General features: G+C 42.5%; 1 protein-coding gene across 1 annotated transcript in view; it reads right to left on the bottom strand.

The window, feature by feature from the left end:
• Nucleotides 1-12,892: 12,892 nt before the first annotated feature.
• Nucleotides 12,893-19,982, bottom strand: part of XRCC5 (X-ray repair cross complementing 5) — a 54,822-nt gene continuing 47,732 nt past the window's right edge. The window contains exon 22 of the transcript XR_010832149.1: nucleotides 12,893-19,951. The gene's annotated coding sequence lies outside the window, so the exon portion shown is untranslated. The remainder of the gene's footprint in view (nucleotides 19,952-19,982) is intronic.

Below are 19,982 nucleotides of genomic sequence, written 5' to 3'. Positions count from 1 at the left end.
GTTTGTTGTTGTTGTTGTTCCTACTAAATGGTTTTGAAAACAACTATGCAGGCAGTGGGAGAGTCTTCAAGCAGCAGAGGTATAAATTCTTCACTTTGGCTTCTTGACATCATACTAAAGGCAAATGTTCTCGTTATTTAGAATATGGCATCAGTGCTAGGGAGAAGCACCGGCATCACATCTTGGATGGACAGTGTCATGGAGAGGCTGCCCCACCGTCATGTAAAGTGGCCTCAGCTGGGCTAAGGCTGGGGCCCTCCCTCCCTTTCTTCTCAGGAAGGGCATCCAGGACAAAAAGCTTCCTCAGAAGGCCAAAGCTCCTGCTTGCACATCTCATTCAGGTAATCCTGGAGATACCATTTGGAAGCAAACGCAACCTGCCAGCACCCACGCTAGGTTGCAAGCAGCCATTTGGGGATGAACCGTTACACAGGTCGCTTCCAAGTTCCTGAAGCAGCTGTCATGAGGCAGTCATGAGTGTTCCCAGGCAACATGTGAAGATTTAGGAGGAGTATGGGATGTATTTCAGAGACATAGGATTTAAGTTCTCACTTCTTTTACTTCTGGTTCTACTTCAAATTCCTCATTTCATCACGTGTAGTAAGTAGCTACAACAACACATATCTTAGTGCGCTTAATGTGCTCAGGACCTTCCTCTGGTGCTAATGCTAACAGGCACAACCTCACCTGAGTCCAAACTACGTTTATTGTTGCCTCAGGGCAACAGAGGCCAAAGGGTGCCACATCAAAACTGCCTATTGCTTCTGACCTGGGTTAACTCTTGAAGCACGTTGAGTATTCTTTGGGAGATAGCCTGGGCCAAAAAAAAAAAAAAACATGGCAAAAATTAAGCTAACAACTTATCAAGATAGCTCCAACTTCTGAGACTGTTCCCTAGCACTAATTCACTGGTCCGGGCAGAGCCTGTTTACCTTAGCCTGTTTGTAAAATGGGAATCAAATGCCTTTATCTCATGGTGATATTAAAATATTCACCATGAATCTTTAGTGTTCACCATGAACATCCATTCATGGCAGAGGGCATGTCTCAAACCACTTTGGCACAGCACATTCAGAAAGACCCAGGAAACTCCCCCCAAAGGAGGGTTATTCCCCAGCAAGGGCTTTGTCAGCTGCAAGCAAAACTCTCCTGCAGCAATTTGCACATCCAGTTCTGACAGCGTAAGAACGTGTCTTCTTTTTATTTCCCCTAAGATGAGAAGGCTCATCTGTGAAAAATGTGACAATTGATCATGTTTCTATCCTGACATGGTGCAAAGAGCCAGGAGACCAGACAGCTCAAGGCACAGGACGTTTCTGGAGGTCCTAGGAGAGCTGGGTGAGTGGCAATGAAATGCCAGAGATTTTCAAAGGGAACTCAGCTTTCACCAGCCCTGTTTATCTTCACAGGTCAAACCCCACTCACCTGTCTGAAGCCAAGGAGGGCCTCACATATTTATTGCCAAAAATTAGCATTTTCCCTGATGGTATCCTGGATACAGGGTAATTATGGTAAAGACTGATTAAAATCATTTAACTCCTGCTATGGGGACAGCATGATGGCAGCTAGATTAAAGATGTCCTTTATAAACCGTCACAGAGCAAGAGAACACGATAATGAATGAGTTAATTACACCAGCATTCGAGGTTGATACTACCCATCTGCTGCTTTGATTAATTAAAACTCTGACAGACGACAATGAGGCCTTCTCAGGTCTGAAAGTAATTAATTGCTGAAGTCCTCAATAAATCTAACAGCATCACTGACTGAACTGGCGGAAGGGACCACTCTGAGCAGCTCCTGAACAGAGGCAGCAAAGCAGATTACAGAGCCCAAAGTATCCTCAGCACGACGCATTAATGTATTGGTGTAACACTGAGAGCTGCGGCCTAGCAATTCCAACTTTCTGTTTGAACTCCTCCCCCCTCTCTCTCTTTCCTCTCAAGATCAGATGAAGGAGTCTCACTAATGGATATGAACTGCTAAAGGGGTTGGTAAGAAGACACCGGCCCTTTTTGGCCTTTGTCCAGGCTTCCAAGCTATAGCGAACTGGTTCAATTTGTTTCTCCTGAATGTCTGCTCTCCTCTGACCAGTGGAAACCAGTTCTGACAGAGGGGCGTTTGGGAAATGCAATGGAGAGCTGAACTCTTCCAGTGCTTTCCCTGTTCATCATTCAAAGAATGACAAAATGCAGCAGCAGTTGCCCAGACACAAGCAGCAAAACAAGTCCCCCTATGAGCAGGTCAAGGCGAGACTCAGCACAGAGCAGGAACCTGAGGAGCCATATACAGGCTGGGGGGAGCAGGAGCAAAGGCAGGGCAAAAGGAACAGGAGATGAACCCGGTCAAAGGACTTTCTATTGTGAGAAATACCAGACTCCAGGACCACTTTCCAAGGTAGGTAGACGTGGAAAGCACTGGTACACAACCACTTAAGAGCAAAAAAGTCAGTCAACTGCAGAGAAAACTGGTCACAACCAGCAGAGAGGGAAGGAAATCACGCTTTTCACTTCTCACTCTTTGTCTACACTGAACGTGAGTCTTGCAAAATAAGCCCAGCTAGGACACGGTGGGATTTAGAGGCAACACCATGAAAGATCGCTTCCTTTAGCAGCAAACAGTGCTAGAAGACAACAAAACCATCTTCAGTCAGTACAGTTCAGACATGTAGTTTTGAGACCTTTCACTACTAGGTGCTGCTTTTTCAGAGAGATGGAAGGGGAAAAAAATATTTCATATTACCTTCCATTTTTATCTTAGCTTATACATTGTTAAGCAGCTCTTGCATTTCACCTCGAACAGTTACAACTGAAGAACTAAAGCTTCTTCACAACACAGATCCAAGACAATGATTAATAACAATTATCAGCAGTGATTAGCTAATGCGACCATAATACAACAATCCCACTGCCTGCCAGTCATTTGCAGGCATCAGCACACTGACGCACGACAGCTGTTCTTATTAAATCCTGCCTCAGTCCCGAGGCCACAAGGAGAATCCTCTTTGCAGCAGCACCCTCAGCTGAATGTGATGCAGGCTGCAGCTTCCTGTGATGGAATGGGACAGGAAAGAGTGAGTTTAGAAATGCTGAATTCAACACAGAAATCTTTATAACCCTGTTAAAGAGAGAGGTAAGTATGTCCTGGGTACGTGGCTTTCCTGCTTTGTGCATTATTGCTGGCTCTTTGGTTGAGTGACTGAAAAAGAACCACATATAATAGGGTTATCAGGGGCAACTAAGCAGAGGACAAAAAAAAAAGGGTTTACTTACAGTGTGCCTGTTTTAATTTACAGAAGCTGATACTCAGATCCTTGCAAAAGGGTTCCCTAGGGAAAGGAACTTGTAATGTGCAAGTGTAGGAAACAACAGACCAACTTTCCAGTTACAGAATGGGAAACTAGTTCAGGAAAGAAATCCCTGAAAGGGGTAGTAGGAAGGCACTTTCCACCAGATGAAGTAGACATTTGCAAATACTACTAAATCTTTGTCTCCATATAAACAAAGGAGGCTGAGACAGATGTCACATACGTACCTAGGTTTCCCAGGAGAATAACGGAAGAGAAATTAGGACAGACCAGATGTTCCAGGAATTAAAATTTTGAAGGGTAACCCAAAAACACAAGGAGCTGTTGCTGCTCAGGTGAGCTCCAGCTGCCTCAAGGCATGCCTGTATCACGCGGTACAGAAGCTTACAGATGCGCCCTACGCATCTCAGAAAAGCCCGCTAGGTTGGGGTCATGCAAGTATCTCTTCAGAGCACTGCGCCCTGAGCCCAAAGGGCAAGAGAAGGCTAATGTTCTGCCAGGCCATTTTAAGCCATCTTCAGGAAGCAGATAAGAAGGCGCTTCTCTGCAGATCATTTGATGACAGATATGTACAGACGTGTGCATCCACTGCAGAGTGAATCCATCACTTAGCCTGAGATTTGGGTCAGGTTTTCTGGCTCAACCTGAAACTCAACTGATGACCACTCAAAAACAAAACAAAACAAAAAAAAAAAAGAAAGAGGGACAAGAACAGGGGTGGGGAGCAAGATGTGGTTGTTTTCACACATTTTTGCTTCCTGTCCTTTCTAAATGTCACACATTTAACTCACGTTACTTGGAAGTCCCTTCTTTGTAGACAGCAAAAGAACACACTTTCAGGAAGGGAACGGAGAAACCATTCAAGGGCAGGGATCTTTTGTCCAAGTTTCAGGCTGAAACCCATTTTACATATGACCTTTAACATTAAAGACATGACAACTCCCTCCAAAACCCACACAATTTAGAAGAAAACTTTTTTTTTTCTTTTTAGCAGCATTGAAATCTTACAGCATACCATGTGACAAACAATTGTTCTAAGCTCCCTGCCATATCTGGCCATTGCAAGTTAAGATGATGATGTGGGTATAACTTTATCTTTGAATTTCTTTCCGATCACTGTCAATTCAAGACAAGCTCTGATGCTGTTTTTTCTCCACTGAATAGACCAGGTGCTACAGAAGCACTTGGTGTAACCTGACACACTGCAAAACAAGTGTCATATTGAATTAGCAATTCTCTACTACACTTCTATCCTCTTCCTCCACATGCAGGCACATAGTAGAAGCATAATCAAAAAAAAGAAAAAAAAAAAGCATGCCACTTTCTAACTCCCATTTTATAGGGCAATGAATACCTTCACTTGCATAGCATTATTATCATGGACTGTAAAGAGAAGCATTAATTAGACTAGCACATTAGACACTTGTTAATTACAATCTCAGTTCTCAATGTCAGGAGAGTTTCATTTGTGCCTTCAGAAGCTGTGAAAGGAGGAAGGATCTATCTTTGGGGGAAAAAGAAAAACAACTGTTCTCTGATGCGTAGTTTTTGAGTTGGCTAACCAGCTACTCAGTGTAGCTGTCTTATTTTTGTCACAGGCATCTGGATATTTGGGTGGACTGATTTTATCCAGGAGAATACACAAGCTTAGCATCTCTGAGCTGAAGTCAACGAAACTGTATTGGTATGTAAAGCACCAAAACTAAAATCAAACCACAACACTCATTACTCCTAACGTTTTAATCTTGATCTGAGATTTGCATTCACAGATGAAGTTTCAAAGTATCCATACATGTCTCAAATTGAGCAGTCGCTTCAGACAACTTCACCTGATAAGAACTCAGTTCAAGAGATAAAAACGCAACCTAGGTTTGAAGGAATTAGTTCTAGTGGTTTTGATTCAGACTTAACTCTGACTTGAACAGATTTCCCCCTCACCCATGCATACTAATACCTTCCTCTCCAACAAATTTTTATTCTATTCCCACACCTCTTCAACTTCTGTATGAAATGCAATATACTGCATTTTCACAGCTCTTTCACAGGTGGTCTCTGAGCCAGATATCCGTTCTGAAATTCTCTGAAGCATAGAAAGAAGGATGGCTGCCCAGATACGTTGAATGTACCAAAGGACTCAAGAACTGGCTGGTAGGTTGCACTCAAACAAAGGAGCACTGAAAGAAGGGAAAATCTAGGATTAAAGTCAACGTCCATCTTGCACAAAAACTGAACAAAGCGATGGGTGTACCAGCAGCAATGGCAGGCAAGCTCACACACAGAGTAGCACTGCAAATGGTCCAGTTAAATTTCTGCTCAAAGCTCTGCTCACGCAATTGACCAGAACCACTTGCCTCTGGGGGCAGACAGATAACTCACAGCAAAACGAGTAGAACTCAGAAGTCCCAACCACAAATCTCACCAGTTAACTACATGCACATAAAGTCCGTCTGTAAGTACATACGGCCTTTGAACTGCTTTTGTATGCTTTGGCTCACCAGGTATAGAAACACCACCTTCAGTGACGCATTCTCATACTGCCTTCTCCATCAGCCAAGCTGAACTGGCAGCGAAGAGTACACGAACAATTGAACTCTTGCAATGAAGTACTTGTGTCTGGAGCCCTTTTGCAAGCTCTCACAGAATTATGTGCAAATAGATTATTAGACTTCTCTGATAGGTTTGGAAATGTTCTTTGAGACGTTTTTTAAAAGCAATCAAGGGAGTGCAGACCTAGCTGAAAGGGAGTATGTTTGTTCCCTTTGGAGTGAGGACTGCAGGCAGCTGCATCAGACAACAAGCCCCTGTGCACTGGGCTTCAGCAAAATGCCCAGGGAACAGCCTCATATTGAAATGTGCTGTGCATAAAGCAATACAGGCTTTCTGTACCTCTTGCTTTTTAACCGTTGCATTTTTCCTGATGGAAAAGGGCCACACGTGTTGGCTTCTACTAACATGGCTACCTGCTTAAGATGCTTTACAAAGGATCAGTGAACCTACCTCGAACAAAAATGAGACGTTTGTTCTTCCTCCATTGATTACATGGGAGAAAAGTTGCCTTTTCAATAGCTTGCATTAGCTGCTACCAATCTATGCCATTGTTCTATCTTACAGGAGGGATCTCAGGCAAAATAAACTGCTTAGCACCTCCCAGCTGCCTTCTTCCCTGTTCAAGCATGCAAGGGAAAGCTTGCGCAGAGTCTTGGATTTCTAGGATGAGAAGCAACAATTGGATTATATGTTCTGACTTCTTCCAAGCCCCTTAGCTCTTTTAGCTAGTAATGCATTTCCCATAAAACCATCCAAAGCACTGATGTGAAGGCTTCAGAATGTGTAAAAATCCATCAGTTTCCTCCGTATTTTGATCTAAACTATCAGCCAGGAATCTGGTCCCTCCAGTTCTGCTGCCTTTGCTGCTTTTAATTATGGGACCTGCAGCAAATCACTTAACTACATATTACAAACTTCAAACAGAGAGCCAAAAGGTGGCCCTCTACCAGCCCACCAAAGTGCAGTGGGATCACCACAAGCAACACACGTCCAATTAAATGCAGATTGTCTAGAATTCAAGCACTGTCTGCAAAGTGAATCAAAAATTAAAGGTGTTACTACAGACAAATACATGTGCTTAGAAACAACATTTCTTTGGCTACATCAACTGTCTCTCACAGTTGCATCCTATATTTAACAAGGGAAGCAGCAAGACATGCTTACTTTCAAAGTGCATTTCATGAGAGAGAATTTGCTACACCATGCCCACAACAGAGGCTCAGATAGCAGCAAGAAGATGAGTTGGTAGAAAAGTCTGGCTTATATTAGGCTCAGTAACATTTGATTAGAGAGCTATCGAAGGCTGGATTTTGACAGATGACAGGAGAATGCTAGACTCAACACAGGCACATTTTGAACCCACAGACACACAGTCTGTTACCAGGAACAGCAAGGGTATTTTTGGAGTCACTCAGAATCTGCCTTGTAGCAATGTCTTGTCGCCCTTCTCTTCACCCTCACATGCTTTCTCCACCTCTTCTCCAAATGTGCAGTGCAGGGAAAGTTTGGATTTTTGTATTATTTACATCCCTAAGGGCACATGACCTTCCAGTTGCCACTTTCTGTATCTTTATACTGGCAACCCAGCGCTGAAAAGGATTTGCTGGTAGAGCAAAGCCCAGTACTAAACACCTTAACCACAGAGAAAGGATTCCAAAGGCATACCAGTTGCTTATCTTTTACAATCATAATGGACCTCAAGAAGTCACTTAAGGCTTTTGTTGCCACACTTGAGGTTGGGCAAGGTGTGATTCTGTATAAATGGCACACAGAAGACTAGCATCACTTCCCACCTGCTTTGACTTGCCCAGGTCTACCATGCAGAGCCAGCCCACAAAGGTCTGTGGGAAAGACATGACTTCTCTTTGTCAGCCTAGAGCCCTAGCTGAGGAATGAACACACCTCCCTTCCTTTAACAGGCACAGCTGGAGAAACGGGTGCATGGGGTGACAGTGCTGAAGTTGTGTTTAGACCTGGGTTTTACAGATCCCCAATTTTTGCTTCTACCAGAGTTGTGCACAAGCCAACTGGATGCCAACAAATAAGGAGAGTCCTACATAAAGTTTTCTTTAACCAGACCACCACCCTGCTCACTGCTTGATGGACCAAGGGCAGGTGCTGTCTTATTTCCATTACATAAATTCAGACACGGCTGATCCAGGCAACACAGTGACCCCAAAAGCCTCAGTGACACGGGCTCAGCTCAATGCCATCTACTCTGCAGAGTAGGTGGAGCCAGCATCACATGAACTGGCTGGAGCTGTTGCTTTAGGATCAAGATCCTAACTTGGCTCTTTTAAAGCCTGTACTACCTCTTGGTCTTGAAAGCTGACTTAGGTGATGCTCTTTCTTTCCTCCTGCTGATGTACAGATCAATATGAACCTCTTCATTCATCTAATTATAGCTGCAGGGGGCTCTTCGCAGCTCGAGTGCATTTGTCTCCCTGTGCTGCTAATACAATCAGGCACAAAGATCACTTCATTAAAAGATCATCTACGCTTGATCTTATTTGAGCTATAAAAATCACTCTTTCATCATACAAACCGGACGGCAAAAAGTGCAAAACTTGATGACTCGAGTTAGCCCAAAGAGCTGAGTTCAGCTCCAAAGGGCAGCTGGAGGAGGAACTGTCACCAAGTAAATGCAGCACTTCCACCGTGATTCAGATGGAGCTATGGGCACCACCCTCCAAACCCCAGTTAGTCTTCTACCAAAGCCTCTACTCAGCCTCTAACTTGGCACTGTTCAAGCACCAGTTTAAGACACTGCTGCCTGCCTTATGCTTGAGCTGGTGGAATGGAAACATAAGCACTGTCCAAAGCCAGCCAGCTTAGCTCGTCACCAGCAGAGGTGCCTGCACCAGCCTAGCTGAGTTTGCAAAGCAAGGATTTAGGCTGCACCTCCTTCTTCACAGAGCTGCTGATGAGAAGGACAAGCCTCCAGCAAATTAGCAGTGCCGCAACAAAGCCACAGCAGCAGTCTTCAGCCACCTCTGCTGGACTCCAGCAAGGACACTCATCTCTGCACAACAGGACTCAGCTATTGCACAGATAAATCAGCGCTCTGCAATCAGGTATGGGGGGGGAAATGAGGAGTACGTTGAATGTAAGGTGCAGATTATCTGCGTCAGAACACCAAACTGACTCTGGCTCTCCTGTATTGTATATTGATGTCCTCTTTTATTCCTCAGCCCACCCGTGCTCCTCTGCTTTCCTGATGCATACCCCTCCTGAAATGCAAATTGCAGGGCTTGTGCAATCAGGCAGACACTGTCCTCAGAACAAAAGAGGTTCTCTTCTGAGTAGCTGCTGGCCTAAAGAGGATGTTGTCTAAAAAGGAGGCTGGGAATGCCCCAGCAAACACATCTGCAGGTTTGTACTTAACACTCACCTGACAGATGTAGCTTCCGGCTTGTTACCCAGAGGATATTACTTATAAGAAAGAGCACATCTTTAGCAGTAAAGATTATCATCCAAAAGAAAACAGGTAGAGGATTTGAATTTGAGACTCCAATATCGCTAGAAAATGCTTTAACCTCTTGGCTAGAGGAGGCATTACAGAGGTAAAGGAGCAGCACAACCAGCCTGTCTTCACTAATTTGTTTTCAGATCTAACCTATTTCTGCAGACATCATCTGAGGACACCTACCCCTCAGGCCTGTGAGTTAAGAACACTTCCTTTGTGAATTCTGCAAAGAAAGCAATGCACCCTTGAGACACGGATGGTAGAGCATGTGCACAGAATATGCAGGCAAAGCACAGCCTTTGCTGCTGTGTCCCAGTCTGAAAAGGACATCTTCAAAATCCTCCAAAAAAACATCTTGCCCTGCCAACACTGACCTATTTGTGTGGATATTACCTATGCTGTAATTCACTCAGCTGAAAAATAGGAGGAGCAAATTAACCTTTTAAAAACCTCAGGATGAAAGGAAGCTATTACTGTACTATTAGGTTTATTAATAAAATACAGAGAAAGCCCTGAAACCTTTTTAACCAGTTGTCACCAGGGAAAAAAAAAAAAACAAAACACCTTTACATGCTCACAGGAAAACCTAAACCCTTGGTTCATTGTTCATAGAAATTTCTGGACATGAATTAAATACACATGCTTGACACCAGGAGTGCTTATATAGAGGCACCCTAGTGCAAGATAATCTCACCTGATCAGCTAGAACGATATTCAGGAACTAGTGATCAGAAGAAAATTCAGGGACAGATAATTATAGGCCACCAGGTTGATGCTGGTCCCAGAAAGCAGAGATTAGAAACAAGATAGAGCTGTAATGGAGCATCCTAGCACTATGAAGCCAAATTGTCAAGAACTCTACCATGCAGCACTGGAGAGAGATATAGATGGTTTGAAGCCTCCTGGGTACCCTTCTGGAGAATTGAATTTTGAAAAGCCATTGAGTCAGAAGGACTTGAGAGGTCTCATTCCAGCCCCGAGGGTTCAGAATCACATGGCAATTCCCTGCAGCCAGTAGTTTTGCCTCCCAAATCTGGAACTGTAGCAGACACTGCTGATTTCAGCTGAAGTTAAGAGATGGGAATGAAGCACATCTGCAAAATGTTGGAGGGAGCAGTCAGAGGGGTAGAACTGCAAGGGGCCAAAAAGGAAAAGTCAGAGCAAGTAAGCAAAGCTGGATAGAGGGAGGCCAATACAGTACTTCCTTGTGAGGTCACCTCTGCAGAAAGCATCATGTCGTTGCTTCCTGCTGACCAGCAAGGCAGTGATGTTTACAGTATACATCCATGCTCTCAGTCTATAGTAATTCATAAACGACTCACTGTTTCTAATCCCAAATTACAGCAGCAACCCTCACAGCCAGGTCCTGTACTGTGAGGAGGAACAGTACTGAACAAAATCATGTTCCTTACCATACAGGATTTGCTGTCAAAGCCACTTTGATTTTTATATAGGCACCTTCCACCAAACACTTGCTCTGTCATTCTTTCTACCTGATCTCTTTCAGCATCTCTAAAAATTAGGGCTAGCACCACTTCTCCCCCAGACCGGGGCTTAGTGGAGCTCTGCATTCTCAGAGGCAAGAGATTCACATACAGGTAAAAGCAGCGTGACAGCTACCGTGCAAGGGGCCTAACACGCTGACCATAGCAAATATATAGCAGGCACAGGGCAACGGCAAGGGAGGACGGAGAAGACATCAGAGACTCCCAGCGAACAGGGCTGGACCAGGTTACTCCCAGCCCACCTCTGACAGCCCACAGTGATGGTATTTCCCTGTCTCTTCACATTAAAGCCCAGAGCTGTTCAAACACCAACCAGCAAAGCCACTGTCACTCAAAACATGGTCTTTCCTTTAAAATCTCACAGAGAAATAACATCAAGCTGAATATCAATCATGTGCAAGAGGCTAAGTCTGTGAGCACATTTTGTGCCCAAAGGTACACTGAGCTTGAGAGAAGTAAGAATGCATCTCCGAGCTCTGTTAGCAAATATAAAATATGCGTTTAATTCCTTGGTGTCAACAGTCAACTGGTCAGCAAACCAGCCTGTTAACGATCTCAGGACACCAGCAAAAAAATAAAAAAAAAAAATTAAAAATCATACACTTAAGCCTATGGCACCTCATAAACCACTCACTGCTTCTTACCCCCAAATTAGAGGAAGACACAAAGATAGGGAAAGGGTATAACCCATCTATTTTACATTTTAAAAATTAATTTTGGAGATGTCAGTTTCTGTTGTGTGCTGCTTTGGAGCTGTGTGCTGCCATGGGAACACCTGCCACATGTGCATGTGCATTCGCATGTCCACAGACATCACCGCCACAGAGGCAACCCTTCCCAAAGGAAACGAAGAGGAAACGGAATCTGACTCTGGGTTGTCAAAAAAGTTCCCACCCTTTTGAACTCAGAAAAAACAACTGTATGGAGAGCCAAGGCTGTTTACATCATCATTCCATAAGCACTTGCTACGTTAGTCTTGTCTCGCTGTAGGTGTAGCTCCCCACACGTGGCTGCATAGGCAGAACAACCATGCTGGGGGCAGCAGGACAGCAGCACGACACAAAGCTAGAGGACTCCTCAGCTCCGATACCCTGACCGTGGATCCCCATACCTGCGTACAGACAGGCCATCTACACCTTTTAAGGTTTCTACAGCAATAGAAGCAGAAGTGACAATCTTGGCTTGAATTAGCCAAGTGGACAAATGCAAGAGAATGGAGCCGTCTGGCCCATTTATGAAAAGACTGATGGGTTACAGAAACTGTGGAGCTTTATGTCGTCACTTCTTTGCAAAATGCCCTTAGCAAGCAATCCAAGCTGGGTAATCGTTGTTAAAAGCATGCCATTAAAGGACTGCAGCTCTAGGACAGATGGGTGTTATCTACAAACAGCTAATGTGCATTAATACAGACTGGTATATACATTACAAATATTGACAAGCTCCATGCATAGCAGCTACAAGACTTCTCTATGACCAAGTAGTATTTTGAGTTGATGACACACAGCTAAATCTTGAAAGCCACACAAAGTCCAAGAAAGAATACTTTTTTTTTTTTTCTTTTCCCTGCAGTACTGCACTCCCTAGGGCCTGAGTGCATCCATTTAAATGAATCCTAAGGGGAATGTACTTGCTCAAACGATTTGCCTACTTATAGTAAATATTATGCCCTCATCTATTCAATTTCTTCCCTTATCAATTTCTTCCCTCCTAGTCCTGAAACACTATTTTTCAGTTAATTTGTGATCCCTGCGTGTATGTGTTTGAAGTTACTTTTCACTTTTCCTCCTTTCCCAATCCCCTTGCATGTAGGAGAGGGACTGTGCTCCACATACACAGTTGGACTGCTGGGTACCCCCCAAATGCCCAAACAAGTGCAGAGGAATAGAATTCAACACAGTTGCCCAAGCTTCCCTGAACACTGATGCCAGAGCATTTTGAACGGGAGCAACCGGAGTGCAAATTCTGGGCATAGCTGGTGATACTGCCTTCGTACCTTTCTCCGTCTTCTCCTCTGTGAAGACAATGCTACGTAGAGGGAAAAAAAAAAAAAGTGATGCCCAAGATAACTGTGGTGCAATGAAGTTGTAACCTGTGCCCTGACAGAGGGTTTCATGTCACCTCTGAGGGCACACAGGAAATCTTCAGAGACGTTTTTTGTACAATGAAGACTACAAATATGGATAAATTATTTTCAGATTCATCTGCTCTTCTAGGATATGGGAGGTGGAGTTGGTTGTTTCTCTAAAACCAAGCAAAAACAGAATTGCACCCATCAATTCTGGTTATTCTGTAGCAAGCAAGAGAATCAAAATTGCTTATTTTCTTTCGTTCCACTGCTTCCACAGTTTTCATACCAGTCTGGAACCATTCACAGTCTGGCCTAGAGTCATTTTTAGGAATGCATACTGGAAACCTAAAGACCAGATCCCATCACAGTGAATTCCTTAACAAAAACTTCAGCAGTTAAACTTAAGAGAAAGAGACGATTACCTCTGAGGACCCAACACAGGCTTTTTCATGTAGCTGGAACCTGCTTTTTAATTTTCTTTACCCCACAGAAAATCTCTGCAACTGTGTACAGCTCTTCCATAGAGAACTAGGTTCTGCAAAGTGATCGTCCCACAAAGAATTTACAGCTGTCCAGAAGGTGAAGTTGGTCCTGCTTGCAGCACACACTCACTCCATCATATATATGAAATGATTCAGTTCCCTTGGTTCCAGTGGTCCCCCTGGGTATGCATCACACCTCTTGTCTTTCAAGTTACAGAGACCTGTTGTAGAAAATGGTCATTCCCGCATGCTTTTCTCTCTTCACATTTGTTCTTTCACATATCCTCCATTGCACAGCAGTTCTGATATCTGAGTCACCATCAGCATTGGGTTAATGGGGATTATACACAATCTCATGGGTAAACCTAGAGCTGAGAATCATTCAAATGTTAAAGCCTCTATCACTCCCATCTTCTGAGGATTGCAGAGAAATCTCTCCTGGACAAGCTACAACCCAATTACATTACATCGTATTTCTGGGTTAACTCTATTCCTTCTACAATGATTTTGTCACTGCCTGAAGGGAACTTTGTAACTATTTGCATTTTTAAATAGGTCAATGTGTGTCCGGGAGAAGACTAAGTAGATGTTCATTGTGTAAAACAGCTCACTCTTTCTGGATTGTGAAAGAGATATAGAAAGCCTATCCTTTCTCATAATAAGCTTTGAAACCTCATCTGTTTTCTCTCCTTGCTCTTCAAAGTCATTAAGGGAAATAACTGATTGTTATTTCTCAATAATACCTTGGTCTTGTCTGTTTAATGTCTGCCTCGCATATATTCCTGCTGCCTGCGAGACACTTACTGGAATTCCCTCTGCTCCACTTCTCAAGACTAATGATCATGTTCTCCTCATCTCCCAGGGAGCACCACGATAACTTGCTTTTTGTCTTCATTTCCTTCCCCCCCAACTCTTTCTCCACTAACCTTTTGCACTCACGTATCCTCTCTATATGAAGTTTTTATTCAACCCAAGTCTCTCAAAACTCTTTCAACTACCTTCTCTGCAAGACAGCATGAGTAATCAACTTCCCCATTTGAAAAGAAAAGATAATCAAGAGGCAGATAGGTTGAATAAGAGGCCCCAAATGGGCCTTTGGCAGTTATCCTGCTGTTGCTGTCCTCCAAGAGTGAACCAGAAGAGTAGCTGTCATGCTTTCTTATGAAGGCGTTTTTTTGTTTTTGTTCAAGGTGTTTTTTTGTTTTGTTTTGTTTTTACCAAAGCTAATGGACACACAACCTGTTTCTCTGATTCTTCAACCTTCAGGCTGATTAAGTATTGCCTACATCACTCAAAGATTCCGCCTGTTACAGAAAATACCCTGCGTAGAGTACCTTCTTTATCTTCCAAGGAGCCTGACCACCAAATCTCACTAAATTGCAAATCATCCATTTTGATATGTCTTAATAGATCCACAGACTTCTTTAAAACACTGGTTATCTTTGATAAAATCTCCAACAAGAAATGAAGTGAAGCAGCAAGCCTAGCTTCTAGAGAATCAGAATGTTGATCCAAGGTGAGACTCTAGTGATACGTACATTTTTACACTACCCAGCACAATTTGGTAAAAGATGCATCAATATTGCTTACGTTACATTCTTCTTGGACAGCAAACAGCCTTCTAAACCTTGGGGCTGGGCTGAAACACAGAATTATTACACTTGATAACAGCTGGAAACCACTCCTTAAGAAAAAAAAAATAATCAAGGTGGACACCCAATAACAGAAACTCTCCAAATCACAATTACCATTTCCACTGTGGTTCTGTTTGTCCCAAGATCTAAGTCAGTCAAGTAGGTTTACAGTGTACAGAAGGGACTGCAAAACGAGGAATATCCATTAAAAATTGGCAAAGAGTACTAAAGGACTCGTTGTGAGAGTACAGTAGGGTGAATAACCTACATCCCAAATCACTTACAAAGAGGGTCATGTAATTTTTCATCTCAGCTTTGCTGAGCCATTTTTTATCCTCTGTAGGCAGAGAAGTGTCACTCCATGACAATTCAGGGAGACTAAGGACTAGAAGATGAAATTCACATAGGATTCACACACAGCATTAAGGGATGAGAGGGAAAAGCTTTTGGTCAACTCATGCATTCAGATTAGGGCTTTCCATGCTGGCCCGCTTTGGACCAAATTAAAAAACCCTTTCCCCTCTTTTTCAGTAAGTAAAGGGTCCCTAAGCACTCTGATATAGCTGCTATAATTCTTGGGAAAATCCACCATAGTGCAGAGGTCTATATGCTATTTCTTTGCATTGTGGATGTACCTTACTCCATGGGGAGAGAGTATTTATCATTTGACTACCTACATTAGCAAGCTGGCAAAGGAATTCTTACACATCCAACCTATATAAAACTCCCAACAAACAGGTGCTTACAGCTACTTTACCTTATTTTACCTAGCATTATTTTTGATCCACATGCTTCAGGTAAAAGTATCTGCATCACAGTTGGTCTCCTCAGGGGCTTGTGTTCCCTTTATGCGTTGTCTCAGACAGCAGATAGAAAATGTTTCTAGCTATAGCCCACACTGGAGATATTTCTGCTTTCTGTTATATCTTGAAAGCTGCAACATTCACTCCCTTCTGAAGGAAGAGGAAATGACAGTTATTACTAGCTATTACTGCCCATCAAAATAGGAAGAAAGCGTGAGACAGGATTTGAATTGAGTAAAAATAAGAAGAAAAAATCCTTTGGTTTGATACATTGAAAACAACATCAAAAGTATTTCTATGGTCAACCTACCAATTCTATCACAGTCTTCCGAAACTTTCCGTTATATGAGTTCATACAGCTGACTTGGTGTATACACGGGGTCCTAAGAATTAGTACCCCCAGCAAATGTACATATGACCAAATTTAAGTACAGTTCAGTGCCGTGAAATAATTCCTGATTCGGTAACAGCAAAAAGCAGATTCTCTTATTCACGTAGAGCACGTGTGTTTAGGTTACTAGGAGTGGAGCTATTCCTTTTGTTTTGTAAAGCTACTTGTTTGTCAGCATGCCTCTGAGCATGCAGCCAAGCTCAGCTCATCTCTACCTTGAGCAACATACCACTGGGAACAAAAAAAAAAAAGAGGTTCTTTCTGACAGCTCTTCTGTGAGTACTCTACACTGCTGGTAAAGGAGATACTTTCGACAGTCAAAAGCTGAGAATTGTATGGTGAGGCACAGAAGGAACAGGATTCATTTCACTGTCTTAGTTCCATTGGCTTCACAAAGTTACTGAGAAGAAGCAGCAGATTAATTTCTGTCCAACTGAAGCACTGTAAGTATACGCTGAAAAAGTCAGATGAGCGAAGGAACTATTTTAAGACATTCAGCTCAAAGATGCACTGAAATTACGTCTGGTCTGTAAAAACTAGAGAAAGGGACAGTTTTTCTAGCTCTTGTTTAGTTCTCTTATTTTCATAAATGTAAGTACTATTCCAAAACAGTAAACATGGGGGTGAGGGCAGGACAGAGAACTGATTTTTCAACTTAAAGCTTGCTACATGGAAAAATAGCTTAGTGATATGGTTTAGTGGAGGACTTGTTGGTGTCAGGTCTGAGGTTGGACTAGATGATCTTGGAGGTCCCCTCCAACCTAGATGATTCTGTGAATATGGTTAAACTTTAACCTAACATGTATTCAAATGTTTTCTAAGTTCCTTGTACAGTAAGGACAAAGTACCTCTGCCTCTATACCAAATTTTTATGTGGAGTTCAGAGTTTGTTCATCCTTTGTGAAGGGTAACAGGTTAAAAAACAATGCTTTGACTTCTTAATATATGTATTTTAGTTCTTCATATGTGACTATGACAGTATTACAAAAGAAAATTTCAGCTATTTTGGTTTTCTTTATTTTTCTTATTATACGGTAATCTATTCCTCTAAAGTTTCAGGTTCAATAGCTACAAAAAAAAATAAATAGCCCAAGCTTATACAGAGCTTCTCCCAAAGCTGCTTGGCAGGACATTTAGCTCACCCAAGGGAAAACTCGGCCTTTCAAACAGTGCACAGAAATACACATACATAAACACCATCTAAAAGGACAAGCAACCTCTTGCAGAAGTCAGTATCTTCACTGACCAGCACCTTGCCATTGGTGGGGCTTACAAAGACAACCGCTCTTTTCTAGGCAGTAGTTCTTCAAAGAATTTAGAAACACAGGCCTAGATGGGACCCTACAGCCCCCTGCCAGTGCTGGGAATTTGGGTATTTTAATCATCTTTTTAACCTGAATCTCAAAAACAGGATGAACTTGGAGATTTTTGATGACTGATATTTATTCTGGTTCATGTTGCTATACACTGCATTCCACGTCTTATGCTGTACTGGTACCAAGAGAAGAAGAAATGAAGAATAAAGTGGAAAGGAATCAAAGCTGAAAGCTTGGTGGAAATGAGTTTTCCTCTGTCACACACAAACAGCCTAGGAAAAAAAAAAAAAAAAGAATCTAAAACCCCACGTTGCTTATAGGCACAATGGGAATATCCACTGGTATATTTGTCAGCTTAAGAAAATACCAACCCAGTCTTCCTCTTTCCAAACTGCTCCCAACCCAGCTGAGCCCATTATATTATCTGTCTTGCAATAGTCCCCCAGTCTCAGGCAAAAGCAGGATCTACTATCGCAAATGTAAAATGTAAAGATGGGCCCTGGCTAAAGAATTCACAGCCTGAATAACTTCTCCAGTCTCCCACAGACATCTGTGAATTTCCTTCCTAATTATCTAATTCCAAAAAATCTGCCCCAACACCGAAGAGACCATTCTGTCAAAAACAAAGCATCACAGAAGTCATCAAGAAGAAAATCTACCCCTGCAACTAAGTGACCACAGTGCAGTAGTATAGGATCTCCTCCCATCGGAGGTGCTTTGATAGCATGTGTCACACTTCTTTTTTGTGAAATTTTCACAACTGTCAGTGAGTACAAAATGGATTTCTGAGCATTGAATAAAGAAAGCAAGACTTGAGAAGTACCTTACAGAGTCAGCAGACCCCACTCCTCAGTGAGAGAGCAACCTGTTTCATTAACAGCAGAACTAATATAAGGCTGGCTGCTAACAGATTCATGTCCCATTCCTCCTACACTGCTACTGGAAGAGCCTCGCTCTGCCTCTGTGGCTCCCCAAAACACTCTCTTGTCCTTTCTGTATTCACAGTTCCAGGCTGCACCCCCAGCTCCCTCCCATACTCGTTACACCTCCTGGTTTAATACCTCTGAATACTTTCCACTTCCCAAAGTCCACCCTGCAAAATATCTTTTCTAGTCCAAGTTCCTCATCTAATTGGGGAAAAGAAGGAGGAGAGGACCTGCAGAGTAGGCAACATATGATACTGCTGATGCAACGTGATGATTAGCCTGCTAGCTGATACTCTCAGCTGTAAGGCCAGCCAAACACGGAGTAAGGGAATAAAGGCTGAGAATTTCATTCCTTTCCCTTCCACCTCTTCATAGCATTAGCTTTCATAAAACCGTTTTTAGTTATATAATACTGAAATCACTGCCTCTCCGTCGAAGCTGACTGATACTGTCCATTAAGTTAAAGTAATATCGGAGTGGTAGATAACAAAGACACAAACAACACAATCACAAGCTCTGATCTTTCGGCAAAAAAAAAGCTAACCAAGGTTATTGTCCCATATTGTTATTACTAGAAGAACTTTCCAGAAGTACTCCTTCCACTAAAAAAATAATTCAGTAACATAAAACAAAAGTCACAGCCATTATCTCTTTTTTCGAAAGACGCCTTGGTAATTCCTACAGCTATGAAGTACAGGACAGGGAATGTCACACTGCTTGCAAGAGATTTGCATGGTGTTTTCTGCATGTTTGGTTTTGAAGTGGATGACTAACAGCTCTATTGCTTTTGAAGTTTTGAAGACTGGTCAGTATTGTAACTCAGAATGAGCATCTTCAGTGTAAAATGGTAAGTAACTATGTCAGAATTCATAACTGAAAATGTGAGTGTAGACTGAGTGAAAGATCTCTTCCAGTCATTTAACTTTTTCAGTTGAAAGCTGATTCTTTGGCACAGAGCAAGTATAAAATAAGGTTGCTATCTGATAAACTCTCACTAATGCATATCACAAGCTTCTGATGACTGATGCCTGGAAAGCTGGGCAGAATTAAAGATATTTTGCTTGCCTTCTGAGAATTCACTTTCACTTAATTTAACTACAATTCACACTCCCATTGCCCTCTTCAGTCCTATCAACTCAGTTACTATACTGAGCCTAAATGTGCTTTATAGGCATTGAGAAGACATATGAAATACTCTGCGCACTCCTAAATGTTTATTGCTTGACAGAAACAATACACTCTAAAAATGTGGCCAACTAGTTCAGAAGAAACTGAAAGCTGTAATCCTGATTTTGATTTGCAAAGTAAGTCTACGTCTTGTCTGGTCCTGACCAAGACTTCTCTCTGCAAAATAATAAAAATGATTTTATTGGGGTGTTGTGAAGTTTCGCGTTTGTAAAATATAGAAAAAGTAATTACACTCAACTTCTGTGGAAGGCTTTCAATGTTCAATGTTTTCACTGTATGCCTGGAAAAGGGTTTTTCAGTAGATTACCTATGCAGTACCTAGGTGAGACATCTGACTTTAGCAAACATG

This window comes from Anser cygnoides, chromosome 6, assembly GCF_040182565.1.
Source record: "Anser cygnoides isolate HZ-2024a breed goose chromosome 6, Taihu_goose_T2T_genome, whole genome shotgun sequence".
NCBI classification, from domain to species: Eukaryota; Metazoa; Chordata; class Aves; order Anseriformes; family Anatidae; genus Anser; species Anser cygnoides.
The sequence above is the reverse complement of the archived record's forward strand: the minus strand, read 5'-3'. Positions and strand labels throughout refer to the sequence as shown.